Source organism: Plecotus auritus (genome assembly GCF_963455305.1).
Source record: "Plecotus auritus genome assembly, chromosome: X".
Lineage (NCBI taxonomy): Eukaryota > Metazoa > Chordata > Mammalia > Chiroptera > Vespertilionidae > Plecotus > Plecotus auritus.
This window is the reverse complement of record NC_137784.1, coordinates 57,710,256-57,737,144: the sequence shown is the minus strand read 5'-3', so window position 1 is coordinate 57,737,144 and position 26,889 is coordinate 57,710,256. Positions and strand designations below refer to the sequence as shown.

The 26,889-nt window shown below is 40.7% G+C and overlaps 1 protein-coding gene across 3 annotated transcripts in view; it reads left to right on the top strand.

Annotated features, from left to right (window-relative positions):
- The window catches only part of HDAC8 (histone deacetylase 8), a 451,824-nt gene that overhangs the window by 279,653 nt on the left and 145,282 nt on the right, over positions 1-26,889 (top strand). The gene's annotated exons all lie outside the window — the stretch shown is intronic.

Genomic DNA, 26,889 nt, shown 5'->3' with positions numbered 1-26,889 from the left:
GGCTTAGTGGATAGAGCATCAGCCTGTGGACTGAAGGGTCCAGGGTTCGATTCCAATCAAAGGCACATGCCCGGATTATGGGCTTAATCTCCAGTAGGGGGCGTGCAGGAGTCAGCCAATCAACGATACTCTCTCATCATTGATGTTTCTAATTCTCCCTCTCACTTCCTCTCTGAAATCAATAAAAATATATTTTAAAAAATAGAAAAAAATAAATTTGGGCCAGTGTACTAGAAAGAAAGTTTATAGCGACATTTGTTCAGAACAGCAGAAAAAAAACTAGAAACAACAGATGTCCAATAGTAGTGTGTATCTGTTGTGGTAGACTTATACAATGAAATACTAGGCAGCAATGAAAATGAATAAACCACTGCTGTAGATAACAACGTAAAAAGGATCACAAACACAATTTTGACTAAAACCAAATTTTTGCAATTTTTAGTATGATATCAATATTTAAAGTTCAAAACCAAGCAAAACTAAAGAATATATTGATAGGAGTACTCATATATGTAATTAGATGATAAAGAAACACCAGGGGGCGGTTTTATAAAGTTCATGATTGTGGACATCTCTGGGAGAAAGTCAGGGTAGTGGGCTGGAGAGAAGTATGCAGGGAGTTGCAATGGTAAAGGCAGATGGTGGTGTCACAGCTGTTGAGCCCACCATAATTATTATGCTTCATAACTTATATAAGTATTTTCATGTAGAAATTGCATACAAATATGATTTATATATGTTAAGCATTTTGTGTATATCAGTTGCATAATTTCTTTAAATGAAGAAGAATTTTCTCCTGGAACTTTCTCTTCTGGAAGAGGAAAACACTCTTTTAAGCAGCTGCATCTGTTCACAGCAGCAGTGTTGCCTTTGGAAGCACATTTCTCCCTGATGTCCTCATCAGGGAGATGTCCTCATTAGGGGCCATCAAGCTGAAGGCACGCTGCAAATGGCAGAATGGCTTTTCACCAGCTAGATCAGGAGGACTGGATAAGCACTCCCTCTCATGATCAAGGCTGTACTCAGGCACCAGGCCTGCCAACATGGTCAAGGGGCAACAACTGAAATAGCCAGGAGAAGAACACACAGACTTGGCCATAATGGGTACATTTAGGGGCCCCTGTGGGGTGGGGGTTGAGAAGGTAGACAGAAAACATTGGGACTGTAGAAGAGAGACCCTGTTGCTTTATAATGGCTTCTTTACTAGCTCATGTGATCCTGGGAAATTCACTCCCCTTATTTTTTTAAATAAATCTTTATTGTTGAAAGTATTACATATGTCCCTTTTCTTCCCCCATTGCCCTCTCCCTTCCCCCAAGCCTTCACCAACCTATTGTCTGTGACTTTGGGTTATGCATACATGCATATGAGTTCATTGGTTGGTATCTTCCCCCTCTCCCCAATTCCTTGCCTTCCCTCTGAGGTTTGACAGTCTGTTCCATGTTTCTATGTCTCTGCATCTCTTTTTGTTCATCAGTTTATGTTGTTAATTATATTCCACATATAGATGAGATCATGTGGTATTTATCTTTCTCTGACTGGCTTATTTCACTTAGCATAATGCTCTCCAGTTCCATCCATGCTGTTGCAAATGGTAAGAGTTCCTTCTTATTTACAGCAGCATAGTATTCCATTGTGTAGAGGTACCATAGTTTTTGTTTTGTTTTGTTTTGTTGTGTTTTTTTTAACTTTATTGTTCAGATTATTACAGTTGTTCCTCTTTTTCCCACCCACCCCGTTCCCACCCCAACCCAGCCCATGCCCTTACCCCGCCCCCACCACTGTCCTCATCGATAGGTGTATGATTTTTGTCCAGTCTCTTCCCGCACCCCCCCACACCCCTTTTCCCCCAAGGATTGTCAGTCCACTCCCTTTCTATGCCCCTGATTCTATTATATTCACCAGATTATTCTGTTCATCAAATTTTTTATTCACTTGATTTTTAGATTCATTTGTTGATAAATATGTATTTGTTGTTCATAATTTTTATCTTTACCTTTTTCTTCTTCTTCCTCTTCTTACAGAATACCTTTCAGCATTTCATATAATACTGGTTTGGCGGTGATGAACTCCTTTAGCTTTTTCTTATCTGTGAAGCCCTTTATCTGACTTTCAATTCTGAATGATAGCTTTGCTGGGTAGAGTAATCTTGGTTGTAGGTTCTTGCTATTCATCACTTCAAATATTTCTTGCCACTCCCTTCTGGCCTGCATAGTTTCTGTTGACAAATCAGCTGATAGTCGTATGGGTGCTCCCTTGTAGGTAACTAACTGTTTTTCTCTTGCTGCTTTTAAGATTCTCTCTTTGTCTTTTGCTCTTGGCATTTTAATTATGATGTGTCTTGGTGTGGTCCTCTTTGGATTCCTTTTGTTTGGGGTTCTCTGCACTTCCTGGACTTGTAAGTCTATTTCTTTCACCAGGTGGGGGAAGTTTTCTGTCATTATTTCTTCAAATAAGTTTTCAGTATCTTGCTCTCTCTCTTCTTCTGGCACCCCCAAAATTTAGATGTTGGCACACTTGAAGTTGTCCCAGAGGCTCCTTACACTATCTTCATATTTTTGGATTCTTTTTTCTTTTTGCTTTTCCAGTTGGGTGTTTTTTGCTTCTTTGTATTTCAAATCTTTGACTTGATTCTTGCAATCCTCTAGTCTGCTGTTGGATCTCTGTATATTATTTTTTATTTCCGTCAGTGTATGCTTAATTTCTAGTTGGTCCTTTTTCATATCCTCAAGTGTCTCACTAAATTTATTGGCCTTTCCTAGAAAATTCTTGAAAAACCTTACAACTGTGGTTTTGAACTCTATATCCAGCCGTTTGCTTTCCTCCATTTCTTTCATTTGTGAACTGTTTCTTTGTCTCCACATTTTGGCTGCTTTCTTGAGTTGATAGAGTGGCTTTGTGTGCTAGGTGTCCTATAAGGCCCAGTGGTTCAGCCTCCCCAGTTACCTGAGGTGGACACTCTTGGTGCACCCCTTTGTGGGCTGTGTGCACAGTCTTGTTGTAGTTAAGCCTTGACTGTTGTTGGTATCACTGGGAGGAATTGACCTCAGGCCAATTGGCCGTGAGGATCAGCTGTGTCTATGCTGGGAACTTCTGTGCTGGAGACACCCTTATGAGGCAAGACTCGCTTCAGTGGGGCTTTGGTGCTCACTGAGTCTGCCCCCTGAGTGTGTTCCTTATGGATCTGAGCAGTTGTAATCTGGATGGTCCAACTCTGACACCTGGGTACACTAGCTTTTGGATCTCCAAGGAGGTGCTAATTTAGCCTCTGCCTGAGGCCACCCAACAGGAGCTACGGAAAGATCTGCAGATTCCTCTTCTTTGTTTGGGTTTTGGAGGTGCCCAGATGAGGCCCAGGTGTGAAGCAATGCAAGCTTCTGTGGGGCCTTGGGCCTTCTTTTGGATGTTCTGGGTCTCTCTGACTCAGCTGCAGTTTGATAGGTAAGTTTAGAATTCAAGGGACCATGCCATACATATGCAAAAGCCTCTGCACACAGCTTGGATGGGGCGGAGTCTCAGAGCGGAGCAAACAGCAATGGCTTCCCGTCAGCCCTGGCCTAAGAGGCCCCCGGGTCTCAGTGTCCCTTGGTAATCGCTGTAAGCACCTCTGAGAGAAATCCGCCCTCGGGTTCCGCCTGCTTCTAGACAGTCCATTTTCTCTCCATATGAGTCTGGGTCTCCAGAGTCTCAGCCGGAACTGGAGTTCAGAGCATTCGGGAGCTTGTATCTCCCTCCAGCTTGAAAAAGCCAGCTGCATACTCAGTTGCCAGCCCTCTTAGTGCAAGGGCCTCCCTCTCCGCGTGCATACCTCCTCCGCGTGCATACCTTCTGCAACTCCTCTGAGTCTCAGTGTGCTTTTCTCTTTCCTTCTAGTTGTAGAATTTCCACTCAGCCAGCCTTCCTGTGGTTCTGGATGATGTCCATTTTGTCTTTTAGTTGTAGTTTTGAAGTTGTTGTGCGAGGCGGCAAGTTCAGGTATTTACCTATGCTGCCATCTTGGTTTCTCTGTACCATAGTTTTTTAATCCACTCATCTCCTGATGGGAAGTTAGGCTGTTTCTATATCTTAGCTATTGTAAATTGTGCTGCTATGAACATAGGGGTGCCTATATTCTTTCTGATGGATGTTTCTGGATTTTGGGGATATATTTCTAGACGTGGGATCACTAGGTCAAATGGTAGTTCCTTTTTTAATTTTTTGAGTAACTCCAAACTGTTTTCCACAGAGGCTGCACTAGTTTTCATTACCACCAGCAGTGTACAAGGGTTCCCTTTTCTCCACATCCTCACCAACACTTGTCGTTTGAATCAACATCATTAATATGGCCAGACTACCCAAAGCAATTTATAGATTCAATGCAATCCCTATCAAAACACCAATGGCTTATTTCACAGGCCTAGAACAAATATTCCAAAAATTTATGTGGAATCAAAAAGAGCCCAAATAGCCACAGCAATCTTGAGAAAGAAGAACAAAGTTGGAGGAATCATAATACCAGAAGAACAGGCATATAGACCAATGGAACAGAACAGATAACCCAGAAATTGACCCAAGCCATTATGCTCAATTAATATTTGACAAAAGAGGCATGAACATACAATGGAATAAAGACAGTCTCTTCAATAAATGGTGTTGGGATAATTGGATAGATACATGAAAAAAAATGAAACTAGACCACCAACTTACACCATACACAAAAATAAACTCAAGATAGATAAAAGACTTAAATGTAAGACGTGAAACCATAAAAATCCTAAATGAAACCATTGGCAGCAAAATCTCAGACATCTCTCATAGCAATATGTTTATGGATACACCTCCTAGGACAATGGACCCTAAGGAGAAAATAAACAAATTGAACTATCCTATCTAATAAAGAGGGAATATGCTAATTGACCATCACTCCATCACAAAGATGGCTGCACCCACAGCTGAGTCCAAGTTCTCATAAGGAGCCTTAACCAGCAATCGGCAGGGACCTGAGGCTACGCCCTCCCCTGCTGCCCTGGGGCTTGACAGGGTACCTCAGGCCATGCCCCCCACCTGGCAGGGCTTGACAGGGAACCTCAGGCCATGCCCCCCACCTGGTGGGGCTTGACAGGGGACCTCAAAGTGCGCTTCCTATCCTGGTGCTGGGCTAGGAGACCTCAGGCAGCTTCCCCACCCCAGTGCCAGGCTGGGGGACCTCAGGCCGTGCCCCCACCAGGTGGGGCTTCACTGGGGACCTCAGGCTGTGCCCCCCACCCCAGCACTGGGCCAGGGGACCTGAGGCTGTGCCCCCCTGCCTGGCTGGGCTCGACAGGGGACCTCAGCAGTGCCCCCGACCCAGCGGGGCTTGACGGGGGACCTCAAGGTGCACCCCCAATGCTGGGTGAGTTGAACTCAGGCTGCGCCCCCACCTAGTGGGGCTTGATGGGGGACCTGAAGCTGCGCCCCCCCCCACCTGGCGGGGCTTGACGGGGGACCTCAGGCCATGCCCCCCATCCTGGCACAGGCCAGGGGACCTGAGGCTACGCCCCCTGCCCGGCAGGGCTTGACAAGGGTGGGACTGGCCAGGTCTGGATCTAGCCCAATGAGGGGGGCCCTGCCAGGTCTGGGTCTCATGCAATTTTGAGGTGCATGTGCGTGGGTGGGGACTTGACTCTGGGTCGCATGATGAGCCCCAGACTGACAGGAGGAAGGTTTTCATATACATTTTACTATTTTTTTTCATCTCTGACACTTCTATTATAGAGAAGGGGCAAATAGCAATAGTAAATTATTTCCTCTAATTAATCCCCTCTTAATGTGCATGAATTTCATGCACCGGGTCACTAGTATCAAAATAAAGAGCTTCTGCACAACAGAAGAGACCATCAATAAAATAATAAGAGAGCCCACTCCATGGGAGAACATATTTGCCAATGATACATCAGATAAGGGGTTAACCTCCAAAATCTACAGGGAACTCATACAACTTAACAAAAGAAAGATTAAAAAAAATCTAATTTAAAAATGGGCAAAGGACCTAAATAGATACTTTTCAAAAGTGGACATACAGAAGGCCAAAAGGCATATGAAAAAATGCTCAAAGTCACTAATCATCCAAGAGGTGCAAATCAAAACAACAATGAGGTACCACCTCACACCTGTTTGAGTGGCTATCCTCAACAAATCGCTCCCTTTCTTCAGGCTCAAATCCTCTTGTCCTCTTCAGGGTGTAACTAAAACATACTTTAAAGTCACTTCCAGCCTCAGCACCCAACTATTGCAATTCTAAGGCCACTTGAGGGGAAATAGTTTGCATATTTACACTGCTAGTATCCAGATCAGTGAATAATGTATGTCCTCTCTATGGATAAGAGTTGTTGAAAGTATTGCTGAGTTGGTGTTGTGGTAGTGTGAAAAATAAACCCACGTGCATCTACAAATGGCCATTCTTGAGTAAGAAACTCCCCCATTTACACAATTAGCCTGGAGAATATAATTAGAAGTAGAAGCCAAACTGTCCCCAAGCCTTTGCAGCCTGTGTGTCCTCCCTCCTCCAGACCACCTTTGATTACAGCAGTTTCTCTCTCTTTGGATGTAACCTTCCTTAGGCATTCTCTCTGAGGTACATGTTTTGAGAGAAAAACAAACTGTCTTTGTCAAGTTTTCTTGACATAACCTCCCTTACCTCTATCTTTTTCCTCAGCTTATAACAACTGCTATCTCTACTAGAAGAGACTTATATGAGCAAAATGAGCTTTGTCATTTGGGGTATGAACAAAGGGTTAAATTAAAGAGGCAGCTGTCTATACAACTGGTTAGAATGAAGTGAAGACTCAGCAGCATTTGTGGCAGCTGCTTCTAACTTTTATTCCTTCCCACTGTTTTTCTCCCTTCCACCCCTCTGGCCAGGGGAGCTGAGCTGCAAAGGTCCCCAAGTTCCTGGGAAGTTTCAAGTGGTGATCTGGGGCTAAGGTCCTCTAACTCCCTCCTTTCTAACTTCCCCTGGAGAAAAGATGTTTAAGTCTCAAAATTGGAACTGGAGAGGAAATCTAAAATGTATAAGCCACTTTTTCATCATTTGCAGATAATTGTCCTCTCCTTTTTCAAAATCTTCTCAGCTTGCTTAGCTATGGTGGCCTCAGTGGTTGAACATCGGCCTGTGAATCAGAAGGCCAGAGTTTGATTTCCAGTCAGGGTCAGGGCACATGCCCAGGTTGTGGGCTCGATCCCTAGTGGGGGGCATACAGGAGGCAGCCAATCAATGATTCTCTCTCATCATTGATGTTTCTATCTCTCTCTCCCTCTCCCCTCCTCTTTGAAATATCTATACTAATAAAAGGGTAATATGCAAATTGGTCAGGACGCCCTCACAGTAATGACTGAACAGCAGGCTGCGTGGGGCAACCAGACTGACAGAGGGGTTAGTGAGAGATGACCAAACAACTAAACAGCAGGCTGTGTGGGGCAACCAGACCAGCAGGGGCGGCAGTTGGGGGCAACCAGACTGGCACGGGGGGCCATGAGGGGCAACCAGACCAGCAGGAGGGAGCTGTTGGGGGCGACTAGGCTGGCAGGGGGCAGTTGGGGGCAACCAGGCCAGCAGGCAGAGGTGGTTAGGGGTGATCAGGCTGGCAGGCAGGTGAGCAGTTAGGAGCCAGCAGTCCCAGATTGTGAGAGGGATGTCCGACTACTGGTTTAGGATCGGGCCTAAACCAGCAGTCGGACATCCCCTGAAGGGGTCCAGGATTGGAGAGGGTGCCAGCTGGGCTGAGGAGACCCCCCTGTGCACGAATGTTGTGCACTGGACCTCTAGTACATATATAAAATCTTCTCAGCTTGTTTAAAGCAATCTTTTGCTCTTAGAAGTTTTCTTTTTCCTTGAACTATAATTTTGTTTTTCTTTGCAGAACTTTTGAGTAACTGCTTTTCTGAAAGAAAGACTATATGTTACTTTAAGCGAGTCACTATTTTTTAATCAATGCAGGTGAGAATCTCAAAGATTAACAAAGATTGGCAAGGGTGACTGCAATCCAGTACCCACACGCTCACGTAATTCCCCCCTCCCTTTCCATTTTTGGGTGAAAATAATCAGGGACAAGAAAAGGAGGGGATTTATGAGAATAAATAAGATACTGTCTTACAGCCAAAGCAATATTCAGATTCTCAGCTGGCAGAGGAATTCTTGAGCCTGATCTGTAGTGAAAGCATGAGCAAACTGCTCCATGGAATGCAAAGAGAACCCTTGGTTTAATCTCTGTTCCAGTCTACAGAAGAGTCTCAGAGCAGTACTATTCCTGGAAGTCAAAGTGCTTACCCACATACTGTCCCACCCCCAGCATGAGAAATCCAGGCCTACATGGCTGTGCCAGCACCTTGGCTCTTATTTCTGCAGTCCAGTTGCTTGGGTGAAATAGGAGTGCACTGCCTATCTATGAAAGGACCACTCTCAAAGCGATTTATAAGCTGTAAAGTACTAAAGGACATCAGGTGGCCCTGTCACTCACCATTTCTGTTATACACTTCACTCCTTCAGTTGTCGTTTCTCATTATTGGACAAAAAATACAGAAATTGGTGGTGCAAGGTCAGGTCGTGCATATAATCAATCATGCCCAAGTCCCATGGCCTAGAAGCACAAATTGACCTTAGTTCTGGATTCCCCAGTCTACACATGGAGAGCATTTGCCAGTCAGCAGCCTTACAAATACATCATAGAATGGTCAAGAAATGACCCTATGAAAGCTTTTGGTGGGGGAGAACTTTAAAGCCTTTTGAAGAAAAACTCTCAATTTCAACATGCAATTACACTTCTGCATTGAAGTAAAAGCCCTGGTGTTTAGATAGCCTTTTATTTCAATGTCAAATATCTGATGACTCCTCAAAACTCTGCTCTGAAATGAGGAGAAGGCTGTGGTAGAAGAGTAGCCATATCCAGCCATTGGCTATGTCCAGAGTGACTTACAGGAAAACCAAAGAGCCAAGCCGCATCCACTTTGCAAGCTGGGGTGTCCTTGGGTTGTATTAAAGGATTTCCATCTCTGGTGGCATCTCACCCAGGTTCTATATTTAGTAAACAAAGGAGCTTGGAATTTGTGATAAAATGAAATAAAAAAGCAAGAATTTCATCATTCCATTCATCCATCTGCCCATTGCTTATTTTGAGTGTGTACTTAACTGCACTTTTCAGAACAGAATAATCCCTATGTAGAGACAAAGATGACTCTAATACCAGGCCACGGGGTGGGGGGAAGGAATGTTGCATTCCTTCCCTCCCCATCCTCCTTTTCCCAGAGCTCATCCAGCTGACAGGTGCCAGAAGGGAAGAAATATTAGCAAATGTTAGTTTCCAGCCCCAAAGAAGCTGTCACAAAAGGGAGACAGAACAAGGCAGCTCATAAAATCCTTCAACTGATGGATGTAGCCAGACCTATCTAATTACACAAGATTAGAAACAGTTTAACTTGTTTGAAATGAAACAAAATGACACCTCTGTCACCCTGTAATGATACTGTATTGGGAGGAAAGCACAAAGGGTTTGTTCACCCTATCAGTAACACCAGTTTTTCTCATCCCACGTTTTTTTTAACACATCTGGTTTTAATATGGTGGTTTAAGTGAAGTAAGTTAACTTTTCACCCACTGCTCAGGCTCTCCTTTTCTTTCTTCACTGTACATTTCCATTTGTGTTTGCATTGTCCTTCTCTCACACCTCCCCAAGCTGACAAAGGTAGAAAGGGATTATGTTGAGAAACTTTGCTTATCTCTGGGCACTTGATTATTTTAATGTTCAAATAGCACTAACAATGATTTGAAAAGCAAGACTAGTCTTGGTTTATTCCAGCTAAATTCAACAGATTTTATCTTTGTACTTCTACCTAATTTGTTAAACTACCAACAATGAATTAAGAACTCCCTATATAATCAATGAGTCACTAAACATCCTAATTTTCAAAAATTAGAAAATTATCATTTCAGCTATCTTAACAAGAATGCTCAGGGAATCTGGTATCTGTCTAACTGGTTTCTAGTTAACACAAGACTCATTGAGTATTTTGTGCCTGTATTGGCAAAAAAAGTAATTGGTGATTATATACTGAAGGTCTATAAGATAGGTATATTTCCCATGAAAGCAAAACTTTTGAACTAGAAAACAAGTTTTCTTCTACACATCCCATGAACAGAGAAAGATAGTAGGATTTTATAAATGGCTATGGTTAAAAACCAAAGTTTAAATTTTGTTAGTGTTTTGATACCAAAAAATGGTAATAATGTTTACTCATGTGTGTGTTTTGTTTTGTTTTGTTTTACCTTCTTTAAGATTTGTGCCTCACAGGATTTTGCAAACAGCATAATTTTTAACTCTAAGCTAACAGGGATTGTCTACTGTAATTATAACTACAATTTAAATTGTGCTCTATCTTAACTTTTTTAGGACCTTTTCCTGTGTTCTGAATTCTCTCTGAACTCAGATTGCAGTTGGAAGGAGAGAGGCATGAATCATCTACAGGTCCTCTAAAAGATTCAGTCTTTTAGGTGACTTCTGGTATATTTTTCTTCTGTCTGAAAGCCACCCAGCAGGGAACTTATGTAGCAAATGCTTTAACCCCAAGAAGTGACTAATAATGGGGCATTTTATGCCCTCCAGCAAGCCAGTGAGGGTAATGATTTGGGGCACCTGTATCATTCAGTCCATGGATCATCACAAGGATGTCTGTGGAGGGCTAGTGCCTGCTGTGTGGCATCATGAAAAGACTACCAACAATTGCTATCTATAGACTTGACTTAAGAGAAGCACCATTTTTTACTACATTCAAAGTCAGCAAACCCTCATTAAGAACATACTATATGCAAAGTCTTGTTAGGCTTCCATAATATTCTCTGTAATTTAATAGATTTATTTTTCAAAGTGGTCATCAATCATTAACTGACTACTGCTATACACATGCATTGTGCTGAGCATACCAAGATAAATCAGAGGTGTTCCCTCACTTACGGAGTTCAGAGTACAGTGTGAGAAAGGAAAAATTACAAAGTGGTGTGAAAGTAGAGTTTCCTTGCAAAACTCTGAGAGTGTAGATAAAGGAATGATTAATTCTCTCAGGAGAGATCAGAAGGACTCACACAGCAGATGATATTTGAGCTATATCCTAAAGAATGGATAAGATTTCACCAGGCAAACAGAAGAGGGGGAAAGAGAATTCCAAGTAGAGGAAACAGCATGTGCAAAAGCTGATTAAAGTGTGGTGGACAGTTCTATTTACTATCACTTGAGATGGCAAATATAAGTTATATAATATTGAGTTTGGATTTTTTTCCCTCATGATTACACTGCCATTTTCAAACATAGAACATGATATTTTAAGGCAATGACAAGAAAATGCCTCATATATTTGAAAATTTTAAGCTGTGATGCTTATCTAATGTCTTGCATATAGCAGGCCCTCAATAAATGCTTGCTGAATGATGAGTCTCGAATCTCTTTCCATTTATAAATTACTACTCTATAAAGGATCAGCTTACAAAGTAAAACTCCTGCCTGTGACTTAGGAATGGATGTTCACAGTTCTGCTCTCTGTTATCCCAGTTTCCTCTACTCTTGAGAAGTTTGTCACTGCCACTACACCTTAATTGTGTTTATGAAAAGCAGGGAAAACTCTCCTTGGTTTGAATCCTCAGTAACACAGATTTCTACTTGGAAGGCCTCTATATAATTGAAATCCAAAAAAGTGCAATTTGAACAAGACATGGGGCTGGTGTCCTAGGAACTTTAGTGATACTGGCTAATATGGATGGGCATACCCCACATTTTAAATTTTATAGTAGAACCTAAACATGATTGATCAAACACTTTATCCTATACTAGAGGCCTGGTGCACAAAATTTGTGCATGGGGGGTTTCCCTCAGCCCAGCCTGCACCCTCTCCAATCTGGGACCCCTCGAGGGATGTCCGACTGCCCGTTTAGGCCTGATCCTACTAAATGGGCAGTCGGACATCCCTCTCACAATCCAGGACTGCTGGCTCCCAACTGCTCACCTGCCTGCCTTCCTGATTGCCTCTAACCGCTTCTGCCTCCAGCCTGATCACCCCCTAACCACTCCCCTGCCAGCCTGATTGATGCCTAACTGCTCCCCTGCCAACCTATTTGCCCCTAACTGCCCTCCCCTGCAGGCCTGGTCACCCCTAACTGCCCTCCCCTGCAGGCTTGATCACCCCCAACTGCCCTTCCTTGCAGGCCTGGTCTCTCACAACTGCCCTCCCCTGCTGGCCATCTTGTGTTGGCCATCTTGTGTCCACATGGGGGCAGGATCTTTAACCACATGGGGGCAGCCATCTTGTGTGTTGGAGTGATGGTCAATCTGCATATTACTCTTTTATTAGATAGGATAGAGGCCTGGTGCATGGGTGGGGGCCAGCTGGTTTGCCCTGAAGGGTGTCCTGGATCAGGGTGGGGGTTCCCTTGTGGCATGAGGCGGCCTGGGTGAGGGGCCTGTGGTGGTTTTCAGGCTGGCCACACACTCCCAGGGACCCAAGAGGAGGCCCTGGGATCTAGGATTTATTTATATTCTATAATTGAAACTTTGTATCCTTGAGCAGAGGCCTGGGCCAGCCAGGAAGTGTGGCTTCCTCCATCGCCAGGGAAACCCAAGCCTCCTGCTCGCTCCATGGCCACAGCCATTTTTGTTGGGATTTATTTATCTTCTATAATTGAAACTTTGTAGCCTTGAGCGGAGGCCTGGGCCGGCTTGGGTGTGCAGGAAGCTTGGCTTCCTCCATTGCTGGGGAAACCCAAGCCTCCTGTTCGCTCCATGGCTGCAGCCATCTTGGTTGGGTTAATTTGCATGCTCGCTTCTGATTGGCTGGTGGGCGTGGCTTGTGGGTGTAGCAGAGGTACAGTCAATTTGCATATTACTCTTTTATTAGATAGGATAATAAAAGCCTAATATGCTAAATGTTCAGTCGTCCAGTCATCCATTCAACCAATCAAAGAGTAATATGCTAATGATATGCTAAGGCTGCTCAACTGCTCGCTATGACATGCACTGACCACCAGGGGGGCAGACAGTTGACCAGTCGCTATGACATGCACTGACCAGATGATCTGACCGGTAGGTTAGCTTGCTACTGGGGTCTGGCCGATGGCGACTGAGCGAGATGGGCCAGAAATGTCCTGGAGCCATGCCGCGGTCCCTCCCCAGCCCTGATCGTGCACTTGTGGGGTCCCTAGGGCTGGACTCTGGGATCAGCTGAAACTGGCTCTCTGACATCTCCCGAGGGGTCCCAGATTGCGAGAGGGTGCAGGCCAGGCTGAGGGATCCCACTGGTGCATGAATTCATGCACCGGGCCTCTAATATGGCAATAATAAAGATAGGAGTCATCTGCATTTAACAGCCTTAATAGCATAATGTGGTATTGCCTATACTTTTCTTATTAAGGAAAAGGAGATAAAGCTTTATTATTTTTATAAATTATTCAATAACCTTTAGGGTAGTAATAAATTTTTGCCTTGAAAATCACCAGGGAATAGATGACAGAAAATGCAGTTAGACATAAACCATTTGCAAATTACACTGAGTGGCCAGATTATTATTATTTCAAACCTCAGTATCTATGTTGCTGGCTCTTTTGGGCCCATGCTCTAGCAGAGGTCCTCAAACTTTTTAAACAGGGGGCCAGTTCACTGTCCCTCAGACCATTGGAGGGCCGGACTATAGTTTAAAAAAAAACTATGAACAAATTCCTATGCGCACTGCGGGCCCGGGACGAGTCGGCTGCTAAGCAGGACAGGCAGCGGCACCCGGCAGGCTGGATAAATGTCCTCGGCGGGCCGCATGTGGCCCGCGGGCCGTAGTTTGAGGACCCCTGCTCTATAGCTACACCTTTCTAGAGGCCATGATACCAGGCCACAGAATGTACTCTTTCAGGCCCTGCACTTCACTGGGTAAATATTCTTTCAACAAATAGTTATTGAGTGCCCACTACAGCCAGGCACAGTGCTAGGTTCTAAGGATACAGAAGTAAATAAGACAACAACAACCTCCCTCCATAGCACCCTCAGCCTAGTGAGATGGCTGATAACCTCTTTTGGGTCATGGTGCCTTTTGAAAATTTGATTCTGACTAGCCTTACATTACTTAAATATTAGGGTGGCAGCTTCCTGTTTCTCCAAAGAAAGGCAATAACTTTTGTCTCTGATTAATGGAGTCTATTGAAATCTAATGTAGGAAGTTATTTTTCTAAATATTAGCCTTTATTCTCTTTTGGAGCCTGTAGCATGATAGAAATATACGCTTTTGAGCCAAACAGTCAGGGTTTCTGATCCCCTAACTAGCAGTGGGACTTCGGGTAATTTACCTAGTCACATAAACTCAGTTTCCTCATCCCTAAAACAGTGATCCCCCTATGCACGTTGGAGGATGGCTATAATGATTGAATGAATCAATGTGTATGAAGCACCTCACACAAGATCCATGCTCCAATCAATGTTAGTAAGTGGGAAAATGAGATTTTAAACCCAGGGCTTTCTGACTCAAAAACCTAGTCTATGCTTCCTCACAAAGGCTCTGAAAATAATAGAGTATATTTAAATCTCACCAAAACTCTGTAAGGGAGGGAAGCAATACCACAGCTGAAGAAACAAATAGATAGAAAGGTAGAAATATGCTAATTTGTTTAGAGATACTTAGGACATCTGTGACAAAGCTGACACAAACTCCAGAGTGTCAGCATCCTTTTCTAGCTGTGAACGCTTAACATCTAAATGTGCAGTTGCATCCATTACTTCTATAAGCATTTATTGACTACCACTGTGTGCCAAATTTGATTGTAGGTATTTCTTTTTTTTTAAATTGTCTAAAGTTTTACATATGTCTCCTTTTTCCCCAATTGAACCCCCCCCCAGCCATTCCCACCCCGGGCAAACCCCCACCACCTCAGTGTCTGTGTTCATTGGTTATGCTAATATGCATGCATACAAATCCTTTAGTTGCTCTCTAACCCACCCTCCTACCATTTGTCTCTAGATCCATCTATTTTTGTTCATCAAATTATGTTGATCATTATATCCCACATATGAGTGAGATCATGTGATATTTATCTTTCTCTGACTGGCTTATTTCACTTAGCATAATGCTCTCCAGTTCCATCCATGTTGTTACAAATGGTAAAAGTTCCTTCTTTTTTATAGCGATGCAGTATTCCATTGTGTAGATGTACTACTGTTTTTTTAATCCACTCATCTGCTTATGGGCACTTAGGCTGTTTCCAAATCTTAGCTATTGTAAATTGTGCTGCTATGAACATAGGAGTACATATATCCTTTCTGATTGGTGTTTCTATTTTTTTAGGATATAGTCCTAGAAGTCAGATTACTGGGTTAAATGGGAGTTCCATTTTTAGTTTTTTGAGGAAATGCCATACTGTCTTCCACAGTGGCTGTACCAGTCTGCATTCCCACTAGCAGTGCATGAGAGTTCCTTTTTCTCCCCATCCTCAATTTGAGCCTGGGTACGCGAACTCGGGGAGTTTGTTTCCCGTGACCAGACCCCAGAACCATGCAGGGAGGCTGCACTGAATTTGAGCCTGGGTACATGGACATAGGGAGTTTGTTACCCGCAGGACCAGACCCCACGCCCACACAAGATGACAGAGCCAAATGACCTTGATTCAGGGCAAGCGCACACGGAAGTCTGTTTTTCGCAGCCTAGGAGTGGACCTCCTGCTGACACAGTGCGACTATGCAACCTGGTCCCCCAAGCAGACCAGGGACCCTGTTTCTCCACGTGAGAGGCAGCACTAAGCACCAGTGACTTGATTCTGTTTCTCCTCACATGCTCCTGGGGACCCTGATTTCCCGTGCATTCAGACTAAGAGTCAGTGACACCAATTCTTGGCACATGCACACACGGGACCCTGATTCTTTGTGCAAAGCCACACCAAGCAACAGAGACTCTGATACTCAATACTCGGCGTGGGCACAAGGGGTCTCTGACTCCTGACACACGCTAGGGGACTCTGATTTTCGGCACATTCCAGCGGGATCTCTGTTTCAGTGAGGCACAGGTGAGGTCCCTGAATCTAGATGCACACACGAGGCCACACTAAGTGCCTGTGACTCTGATCCTGGGCAAGTGTGGCTCCCACCAACCCATGGCAGCCACACATCTTGCTGTTGGAGCTCTTCAGTGACCCTTGGGGGGTGCGAAATTCCCACTGCACATAGCCCAGCCCCTGCAACTCGACATTTGAACCTTTTGGTGATAGTTAGAATGTGGCGACAAGGAAACAATCCCCAGAGGAAAGAAAATGAGGAATCGCAAAGAAAGGAAATAAGTGTAAAGGAAGCATGCAGCATGACAGAAAAAGAATTCAGAGTAATGGTCATACAGTTCATACTCCAGATGGAAAAGAAAATCAACAACCTATGCAAAAACCAGGAAGAAATAAAAAGTGATATAGCTACAATCAAAAACACCATGGAAGGTTTCAACAATAGACTAGAAGAAGCAGAGGACTGAATGAGTGAGTTAGAAGATAAGGTACAGAAACAAGCCCAATCTGAACAGCAACTGGAGAAAAAAAATTAAAAAGCAGGAGGAGAGCCTAAGGGAGCTTTGGGACAATGCAAAATAAAATAACATACATATAATAGGGCTGCCAGAAGGACAAGAAGAGCAGTAAGGATTAGAAAACCTATTTGAAGAAATAATGACAGAAAACTTCCCAGATATGGGGAAGAAAAAAGTTACACAAGTACAGAGAGTCTCAAGCAAGATGAATACCAAAGACCCACACCAAGACATGTCATAATCACAATGGCAAATGTTAACGACACAGAATCTTAAAGGCTGCAATAGAGAGACAGAAAGTTACCTACAAAGGATCCCCCATCAGATTATCAAATGATTTCTCAACAAAAATACATCAAGCTAGAAGGGAATGGAAGGAGGCATACAAAGTGATGCAAAGCAAAGGACTGAATCCAAGAATAACCTATCCAGCAAGGTTATCAATCAAAATTGAAGGGGAAATCAGGAACTTTGCAGACAAAAAAAGGCTAAGGGAGTTTATCAGTACCAAGCCAGCAAAGTAAGAAATGCTAAAGGGAATGCTGTAAAAAGAAGAAATAGAAAGGGAGGAAGGAACACAGGCATAAAATACAGAAATGGCTACAAACAAGTACCTATCAATAAAAACATTAAATGTAAATGGATTAAATGCTCCAATCAAAGACTTCAAGTGAATGAATGGATAGGAAAACATGACCCATATATATGCTGTCTACAGGAGACCCACCTCAGAACAAGGGACTCACACAAACTGAAAATGAAGGTATGGAAAAATATCTATCAGGCAAATGTAAATGAAAAAAAAAAAAGCTGGAGTAGCAATACTTATATCTGACAAAATAGAACTCAAAGTGAAGACCATAACACGAGACAAGAAAGGCCACTTCATAATTCTAAAGGGATCGATACAAGAAGAGGATATAACTCTGGTAAACATTTATGCTCTCAATGCAGGAGCACCCAAATACATTAAAAAAAAAAAACATCTGGAAGATATCAGGGGTGAGATTGACAGCAACACAATCATAGTAGGAGACTTTAATACCCCATTAACATCACTGGATAAATCCTCTAGACAAAAAATTAGCAAAGAAACTTCAATCCTACATGACTCACTAGATCAGATGGACTTAATCGACATCTTTAGAATATTCCACCCCAAAACTACAGAATATACATTCTTCTCAAGCGCACATGGGACATTTTCAAAGATAGACCACATATTGGGACACAGGCAAAGTCTCTCCAAATTCAAGAGGGTTGAAATCATATCAAGCATCTTCTCTTAGATCACAATGGCATAAAATTAGAAATCAACTATAGTAAAAACAATCACAAAAATTCAAACACTTGGAGGCTGAATAGCATACTATTAAACAATGAGTGGGTTACCAAAGAGATTAAAAAAGAAATAAAACACATCATGGCAACAAACGACAATGAAAACACAACAATCCAAAATCTCCAGGACACAATGAAAGCAGTAATGAGAGGGAAGTTCATGGCATTACAGGCTTACCTCAAAAAAAAAAAAAAATCAAGGAAAACTGATAATAAACCATCTTACTCTACAACTTGAAGAATTATAAAGAGAGCAACAAGAAAAGCCCAGAGTGAGCAGAAGGAAGGAAATAATAAAGATCAGAGCAGAGATAAACGACATTGATACCAAAAAAAAAAAAAAAAAAAAAAAAAAAAAAACAATACAAAAGATCAATGAAACCAAGAAGTGGTTCTTTGAAAGGATAAACAAGATTGATGAACCTCTAGCCAGGCTCACCAAGAAGCAAAGAGAGATGACCCAAATAAACAAAATCATAAATGAAAGGGGAGAAATAACAACAGACCCCACAGAAACACAAAGAATCATAAAAAAATACTATGAGCAACTCTACTCCAACAAACTGGTCAACCTAGAACAAATGGACATATTCCTAAAAAAAAATACAACCTTCCAAAACTCAGCCATGAGGAATCAAAAAACCTTAATAGGCCAATAAATATGGAGGAAATTGAAGCAGTAATAAAAAATCTTCAAACAAATAAAAGCCCTGGACCAGACGGCTTCCCAGGGAGTTTTATAAAACATTCAAAGAAGAAATAAAACTTCCTCAGACTATTCCAAAAAATTCAAGAGGAAGGAGCACTTCCAAGCTCTTTCTACGAAGCCAGCATTACCCTAATCCCAAAACCAGATAAAGACAATACAAAGAAAGAAAATTACAGGCCAATATCCCTCATGAACATAGACGCCAAAATCCTCAACAAAATTCTAGCAAATCAAATCCAGCAATACATTAGAAAGATCATACACCATGACCAAGTAGGATTTATTCTGAGGATGCAAGGATGGTACAATATTTGCAAATCAATAAATGTGATATACCATATAAACAAAATGAGATATAAAAACCATATAATCATATCCATTGATACAGAAAAAAGCATTTCACAAAATCCAACACCCTTTCTTGATAAAAACCCTCAGCAAGGTGGGAATAGAAGGATCATATCTCAACATAATAAAAGCCATATATGACAAACCCACAGCCGACATCATACTAAATGAGCAAAAACTAAAACCATTTCCACTAAGAACAGGAACAAGACAGGGATGCCCATTCTCACTACTCCTGTTCGATATAGTACTGGAAGTACTAGCCATTGTGATCAGACGAGAAGAAGAAATAAAAGGCATCCAAATTGGAAAAGAAGAAGTAAAACTGTCACTATTTTCTGATGACATGATATTGTACATAGAAAACCCCAAAGTCTCCATCAAAAACTACTAGACTTAATAGATGAATTCGGCAAGGTAGCAGGATACAAAATTAACACCCAGAAGTCTATGGCTTTTCTATACACCAATAATGCACTCACAGAAAGAGAAATTTAAAAAGCAATCCCATTTACCATTGCAACAAAAAAATTAAGATACCTAGGAATAAAGTTAACCAAGGAGACAAAGGACCTGTATTCAGAAAATTTCAGAACCCTGAAAAAAGAGATAGAAGAAGACCTGAACAAATGGAAGAATATACCATATTCATGGATTGGTAGAATAAACATCATTAAAATGTCCATACTACCCAAAGCAATCTATAAATTCAATGCAATCCTCATTAAAATACCAACGGCATACTTCAAAGACCTAGAACAAATTCTCCAAAAATTCATCTGGAAAAAAATAAGACCCCGAATAGCTGCAGCATTCTTGAGAAAGAAGAACAATGTTGGAGGGATCACAATACCAGATATCAAGCTACACTACAAAGCCATTGTTGTCAAAACTGCCTGGTACTGGCACAAGAACAAACATATAGATCAGTAGAACAGAACAGAGAACCCAGAAATCCACACAAGCCATTATGCACAATTAATATTTGACAAAGGAGGCAAGACCATACAATGGAGTCAAGACAGTCTCTTCAATAAATGGTGTTGGGAAAACTGGATAGATACATGCAAAAAAATGAAACTAGACCACCAACGTACACCATACATATAAATAAACTCAAAATGGATAAAGGACTTAAACATAAGATAGGAAACCATAAAAGTCTTAGAAGCAGCCATGGGCAGCAAAATAGCAGACATTTGTCGTAGCAATATATTTAACAATACAGCTCTTAGGGCAATGGAAACTAAGGAGAAAATAAACAAATGGGACTACATCAAAATGAAAAGCTTCTTCACAGCAAAAGAAACCATCAACAAAACAAGAAAGCCCACTGCATGGGAAAACATATTTGCCAGTGTTATCTCCGATAAGTGTTTAATCTCCAACATTTACAGGGAACTCATACAACTTAACAAAAGAAAGATAAACAACCCAATCAAAAACTGGGCAAATGACCTAAATAGACACTTTTTGAAAGAGGACATTCAGAAGGCCAAGAGACACGAAAATATGCTCAAAGTCACTAATCATCTGAGAGATGCAAATCAAAACAACAATGAGGCACCACCTCACGCCTTTCAGAATGGCTATGATCAACAAATCAACAAATAAGTGCTGGAGAGGATGTGGAGAAAAAGGAACCCTCCTTCACTGCTGGTGGGAATGCAGACTGGTGCAACCACTGTGGAAAACAGTATGGCGTTTCCTCAAAAATTTAAAAATGGGACTGCCATTTGACCCAGTAATACCACTTCTAGGAATATATCCCAAGAAAACAGAAACATCAATCAGAAAGGATATATGCACCCCTATGTTCATAGCAGCACAATTTACAATAGCTGAGATTTGGAAACAGCCTAAATGCCTATCAGCAGATGAATGGATTAGAAAACTGTGGTACATCTACGCAATTGAATACTACGCTGCGGTAAAAAAGAAGGAGTTCCTACCATTTGCAACAACATGGATGAAACTGGAGAGCATTATGCTAAGTGAAATAATACAGTCAGTGAAAGAAAAATACCACATGATCTCACTTATTTATGGATAATAAAGAACTGATGAACAAAAATAGATACAGAGGCAAAGAAGCATCAAAGAGACTGTCAAACGACAGCGGGAAGGCTGGGGCGGTTTGGGGGGCAAGGGGAGGTAAGTGATCAACCGAAGGACTTGTATGCATGCATATATGCATATCCAATGGACACAAGACACTGGGAGGGGGGTGAGGGATGTGCCAGGGGGTAGGGGATGCTGGGGGAAGGTCAATTGGGAAAAAAAAGGAGACATATGTACTAGTATTTGTAGTACTTTAAACCATAAAAAAAAGTTGTGTAGGAAAGGGAACCCTTGTAAACTGTTGGTAGGATTGTAAATTGTTATAGACATTATGGAAAATAGTATGGAGGTTCCTCAAAAATTAGGACTAGAAATACCAGCAATTTCTCTTCTGGGTATTTATGTGAAGAATATAAAAACACTAATTTGAAAAGATATATGTCCGCATATGTTCATTTGCAGCATTATTCACAATTGCTAAGATATGGGAACAGCTAAAGTGTCCTTTGACAAATGAAAGGATAAAGAAAAGGTGGTACATATATACAATGGAATACTACTTAGCCATTAAAACAATGAAATATTGCCATTTGCAACAACATGGATGGATCTTGAGGGTATTATGCTAAGTGAAATACGTCAAATGGAAAAGGACAAAAACTATGTGATTTCACCCATATATTGAACATAAAAGAAAGAAGTAATAAATGAAGTAACAAAACAAAACAAACTCATAGATACAGACAACAGAATAGTGGTTACCAGAGTAGAAGGGGGCTGAGTGCGGGCAAAGTGAGTAAAGGGATCAAATATACAGCAACTGATGGAAACTAGACTTTTGGTGGTGAGCACACAATAGAGTATACAGATATCAAAATATATTGTTGTACATCTGAAATTTATATAATGTTATTAGCCAAAGTTACCTCAATGAAAAAATTAATTTAAAAGAACAAAAAGAAGTAGCTTTATAAAAGTTTAGAAACAATGTAATGCTTATCAGTAGATAATTGGTTAAATATAATACATTGAGAAAGGATTTCCAAGATAATATGGTTAAATTAAAAGGGTAAGTACAGAGCACTGTGTGCAGCATGTTACCATGCTGTTAAAATTATATTTTATGTTTACATATGCAGTCCATCTATTTTTTCCCTTTTTGTTGAATTTATTGGGATAACATAGGTTAATAAAATTATATAGATTTCAAGTGTACAATTCTATACTATATCTCTGTATATTGCATTGTGTTTACCACCACAAGTGAAGTCTCCTTTCATCGCCATTTATCCTCTCTATACCTCTTTCCCTCTGGTAAGCACCATACTGATGTCTGTGTCTATGAGTGTATATTTTTTGGCTTAATTCCCTCACACATTGCAGCCATCCCCCAACACCCGCTTACCCTCTGACAGCTGTCAGTCTGTCCTACCTATGAGTGTTTCTATTTTGTTTATTAGTTTATTTTGTTCATTAGATTATCCTTATGAATGAAATCATATGGTACTTGTCTTTCTCTGATTGGCCTATTTCACTTAGCATAATGTTCTTCAGGTCCATCTATGCTGTCACAAAGGATAAGATTTCTTTCTTTTTTACAGCCATGTAATATTCCATTGTGTAAATGGGTCACAGCTTTTTTTTATTTTTTAATATATTTTTATTGATTTCAGAGAGGAAGGGAGAAGGAGAGAGAGAGACACATCAATGATGAGAAAGAATCATTGATCTGCTGCCTCCTGCATGCCCCACACTGGGGATCGAGCCCGCAACTCGGGCATGTGCCCTGACAGGGAATCGAACCCTGACCTCCTGATTCATAGGTCAATGATCAACCACTGAGCCACATCAGCTGGGCTTCTTTTTTTTTTTTTTAAATATATTTTATTGATTTTTTACAGAGAGGAAGGGAGAGGAATAGAGAGTTAGAAACATCGATGAGAGAGAAACATCGATCAGCTGCCTTCTGCACACCCCCCAGTGGGGATGTGCCCGCAACCAAGGTACATGCCCTTGACCGGAATCGAACCTGGGACCTTTCAGTCCGCAGGCCGATGCTCTATCCACTGAGCCAAACCGGCCAGGGCAGGGCTTCTTTTTTTTAATCCACTTATCTGCTGATGGGCACTTGGGCTGCTTCCAAAACTTGACTACAGTAAATAATGCTTCAATGAATGTAGGGGTGCATGTATTCTTTCAAATTAGTGTTTGGTGCTTTTTATTTTTTTTTAAAATATGTTTTTGTTGATTTCAGAGAGAGAAAGGGAGAGGGAGAGGGAGATAGAAACATCAATGATGTGAGGGAATCATTGATCAGTTGCCTCCTGCACACCCCCTACTGGGGATCAAGCCCAAAACGCAGGCATGTGCCCCGACCGGAAATGGAACTGTGACCTCCTGGTTCATGGGTCAACACTCAACCACTGAGCCACACCAGCTGGGATGTTTTGGGTTTTTTAGGATATATTCCCAGAAGTGGAATAACTGGGTAAAAAGGCAGTTTCTTTCTTTTTTTTTTTTTAAGGAAACTCCATACTGCTTTACCACAGTGGCTGCACCATTTGCATTCCCACCAACAGTGCACAAGGGTTCCCTTTCTCCACATCTTCATCAACACTTCTTGTTTGTTGACTTATTGATGATAGCCATTCTGACATGTGTGAGGTGATATTTCATTGTAGTTTTAATTTGCATTTCTCTTATTATTAGAGATGTGAAGCATCTTTTCATATGTCTATTTGCCATCTGGATGTCCTCTTTGGAGAAATATTCACTCAGGTCCTTGCCCATTTTTTAATTGGATTGTATGTTTTTTTATGTTAACTTTTTAAGCACTTTAAACTTTATGACATTAACCCCTTTTCAAATGTATCATTGGCAGATATGTTCTCTCACTCCATGGGTTGTCTTTTCATTTTGTTGATGGTTTCCTGTGCAATGCAACAACTTTTAGTTTAATGTAGTCCATGTGGTTATTTTTTTCCCTTTGTTTCCCTTGCCCATGGAGATATACCAGGAAAAAAATGTTGCTATGAGAAATGTCCAATAGTTTACTGCCTATATTTTCATCTAGGATTTTTATGGTTTCAAGTCTAGCATTTAAGTCTTTAATCCATTTTGAGTTTATTCTTGTGTACAGTGTAAGATGGTAGTGTGGTTTCATTTTTGTGCCTATCTGTCCTATTTTCTCAACACCACTTATTAAATATATTATCTTTACCCTATTGTATGTTTTTGCCTCCCTTGTCAAATATTAATTGACCATAAAGGCATGGGTTGATTTCTGGGCTCTCCATTCTGTTCCATTAATCTATATGTCTGTTTTTATGCCAATACCATGCTATTTTTATTACTATGACCTTGTATAGTTTGATATCAGGTAGCAGGATTCCTCCAAGTTTGTACATCTTTCTCAATACTGCTGAGGCTACTCAGGGTCTTTTATGATTCCATATAAATTTTTGGAATATTTGTTCTAATTCTGTGAAATACGCCATTGGTATCTTGATAGAAATTGCATTTAATTTGTAGATTGCTTTAGGTAGTCTGGGCATTTTAATGATTTTAATTCTTCCTATCTATGAACATGCTGTATGCTCCTAATTATTTGTATCTTCTTCAATTTCCTTCTTCATTGTCTTATAATTTTCCTAATATAGATCTTTTATATTGTTGATTAAATTTATTCCTAGATATTTTGTTCTTTTTTATACAAGTGTGAATGGGGTTGTTTTTTTAGTTTCCCTTTCTGATAGTTCATTATTGGTGTATACAAATGCAACTAATTTCTGGATATTTATTTTGTAATCTGCTAGTTTACTGAATTAATTTATCAGTTCTAGTCACTTTTTGGTGGAATCTTTAGGGGTCTCTATATATTGTATCATATCATCTGGAAAAAAATGAGTTTTACTTCTTTTCCAATTTGGTTGACTTTTATTTCTTCTTCTTGTCTGATTGCTGTAGCTGGGACTTCCAATACTATGTTACATAAGAGTGCTGAAAGTGAACATCCCTGTCTTGTTCCCTATCTTAAGGGAAACACTTGTAGTTTTTGCCTGTTGAGTATGATGTTGGCTGTGGGTTTGTCATATGTTGCCTTTATTACATTGAAGTATGTTCCCTCTATTCCCACTTTGCTGAGAGTTTTTATCATAAATGGGTGCTGGATTTTATCATTTTTTCTGTATCTATTGATATAATTTATGTTGTTTTTATCCTTCATTTTGTTTATGTGATATATCACATCCATTGATTTGCAGATATTGTACCAACCTTGCATCCTTTGAATAAATCCTACTTGATCATAGTGTATGATTTTTAATATGTTGCTGGATCTGGTTTGCTAATATTTTGTTGAAGGTTTTAGCATCTATGTTCATCAGGGATATTAGTCCTATAACTTTATTTTTGTGTCATGTCTTTATATGGTTTTGGAATTAGGATAAAGCTGCCTTATAAAATGAGCTTGGGAGTCTTCCCTCCTCTTGAATTTTTTGAATAGTTTGAGAAGGACAGGTACTAATTCTTCTTTGAATGTTTGGCAAAATTCACCTATGAAGCCATCCAGTCTTGGACTTTTCTTTGTTGGAAGTTGTTATTATTATTATTATTATTATTATTATTATTATTACTGCTCCAATTTCACTAGTTGTAATCTGTCTATTTGGGTTCTCTGATTCTTCCTGATTGAGTTTTGGAAATTTATCCATTTTGTACAGAGTGCAATTTGTTCATAATATTTTCTTTTCTTTTTTTATTTGTCTAAAGTTTTACATATGTCTCCTTTTTCCCCAATTGACCCACCCAGACATTCCCACCCCAGGCAAGCCCCCACCGCCCCAGTGTCTGTGTCCATTGGTTATGCTTATATGCATGTTTTCTTACAATCCTTTGTATTTCTTTGGTGTCAGTTGTTACTTCTCTTTCATTTCTGAGTTTATTTATTTGTGTCCTCTATTTTTCTTGATGAGTTTGGTAAATGGTTTGTATATCTTGTTTATCTTTTTAAAGAACAAGCTCTTGGTTTCATTCATCTTTTATATAACCTTTTATAGACTATTTCCTATATTTCTGTTCTGATCTTTATTATTTTTTTCTACTCACTTTGTGCTTTGTTTGTTGTACTTTTTCAAGTACCTTGCAGTATATAATTAGATTGCTTATTTGAGATTTTTCTCATTTCTTGAAGTAGGCCTGTAATGCTGTGGATTTCCCCCTCAGGACTGCTTTTGCTATATACCATAAATTTTGAGTTGTTATATTCTCATTTTCATTTTTTTCAAGGTATATTTTGATTTCTTCATCGATCTCATTGTTAACTTGTTCTTGTTTAGTAACATGTTATTTAGCCTCCATATCTTTGTGTGTTTTTCAGGTTTTTTTCTTGTGATTGATTTCTAGTTTCATAGCATTATGCTCAGAGAAGATGCTTGATATGATTTTAATCTTCTTAAATTTATTAAAATTTGTTTTGTGTCCTAACATGTGATCTACCTTAGAAAATGTTACATGTGTACTTGAAAATAATGTATATTCTGCTGCTTTGAGGTTAAATGATCAGCATATATCAATTAAATCTATCTGATCTATTGTGTTACATACACCTGTGTATTGGTTTATTTTTTTCTCTGGAAGATATATCCAGTAATTTCAATGGTGTCTTTAAATCCCTTACTGTGATTGTATTACTCTCAATCTCTCCCTTTATGTCCATGAAGATTTGCTTTATAGCCTGGCCAGTGTGGCTTGGTGGTTGAGTGTCGACCTATGAACCAGGCAGTCAGGGTACATGCCCAGGTTGCAGGCTCGATCCCCAGTGGGGAGCATGCAGGAGGCAGTTGATCAATGATTCTCTCTCATCATTGATGTTTCTGTGTCTATCTCCCTCTCCC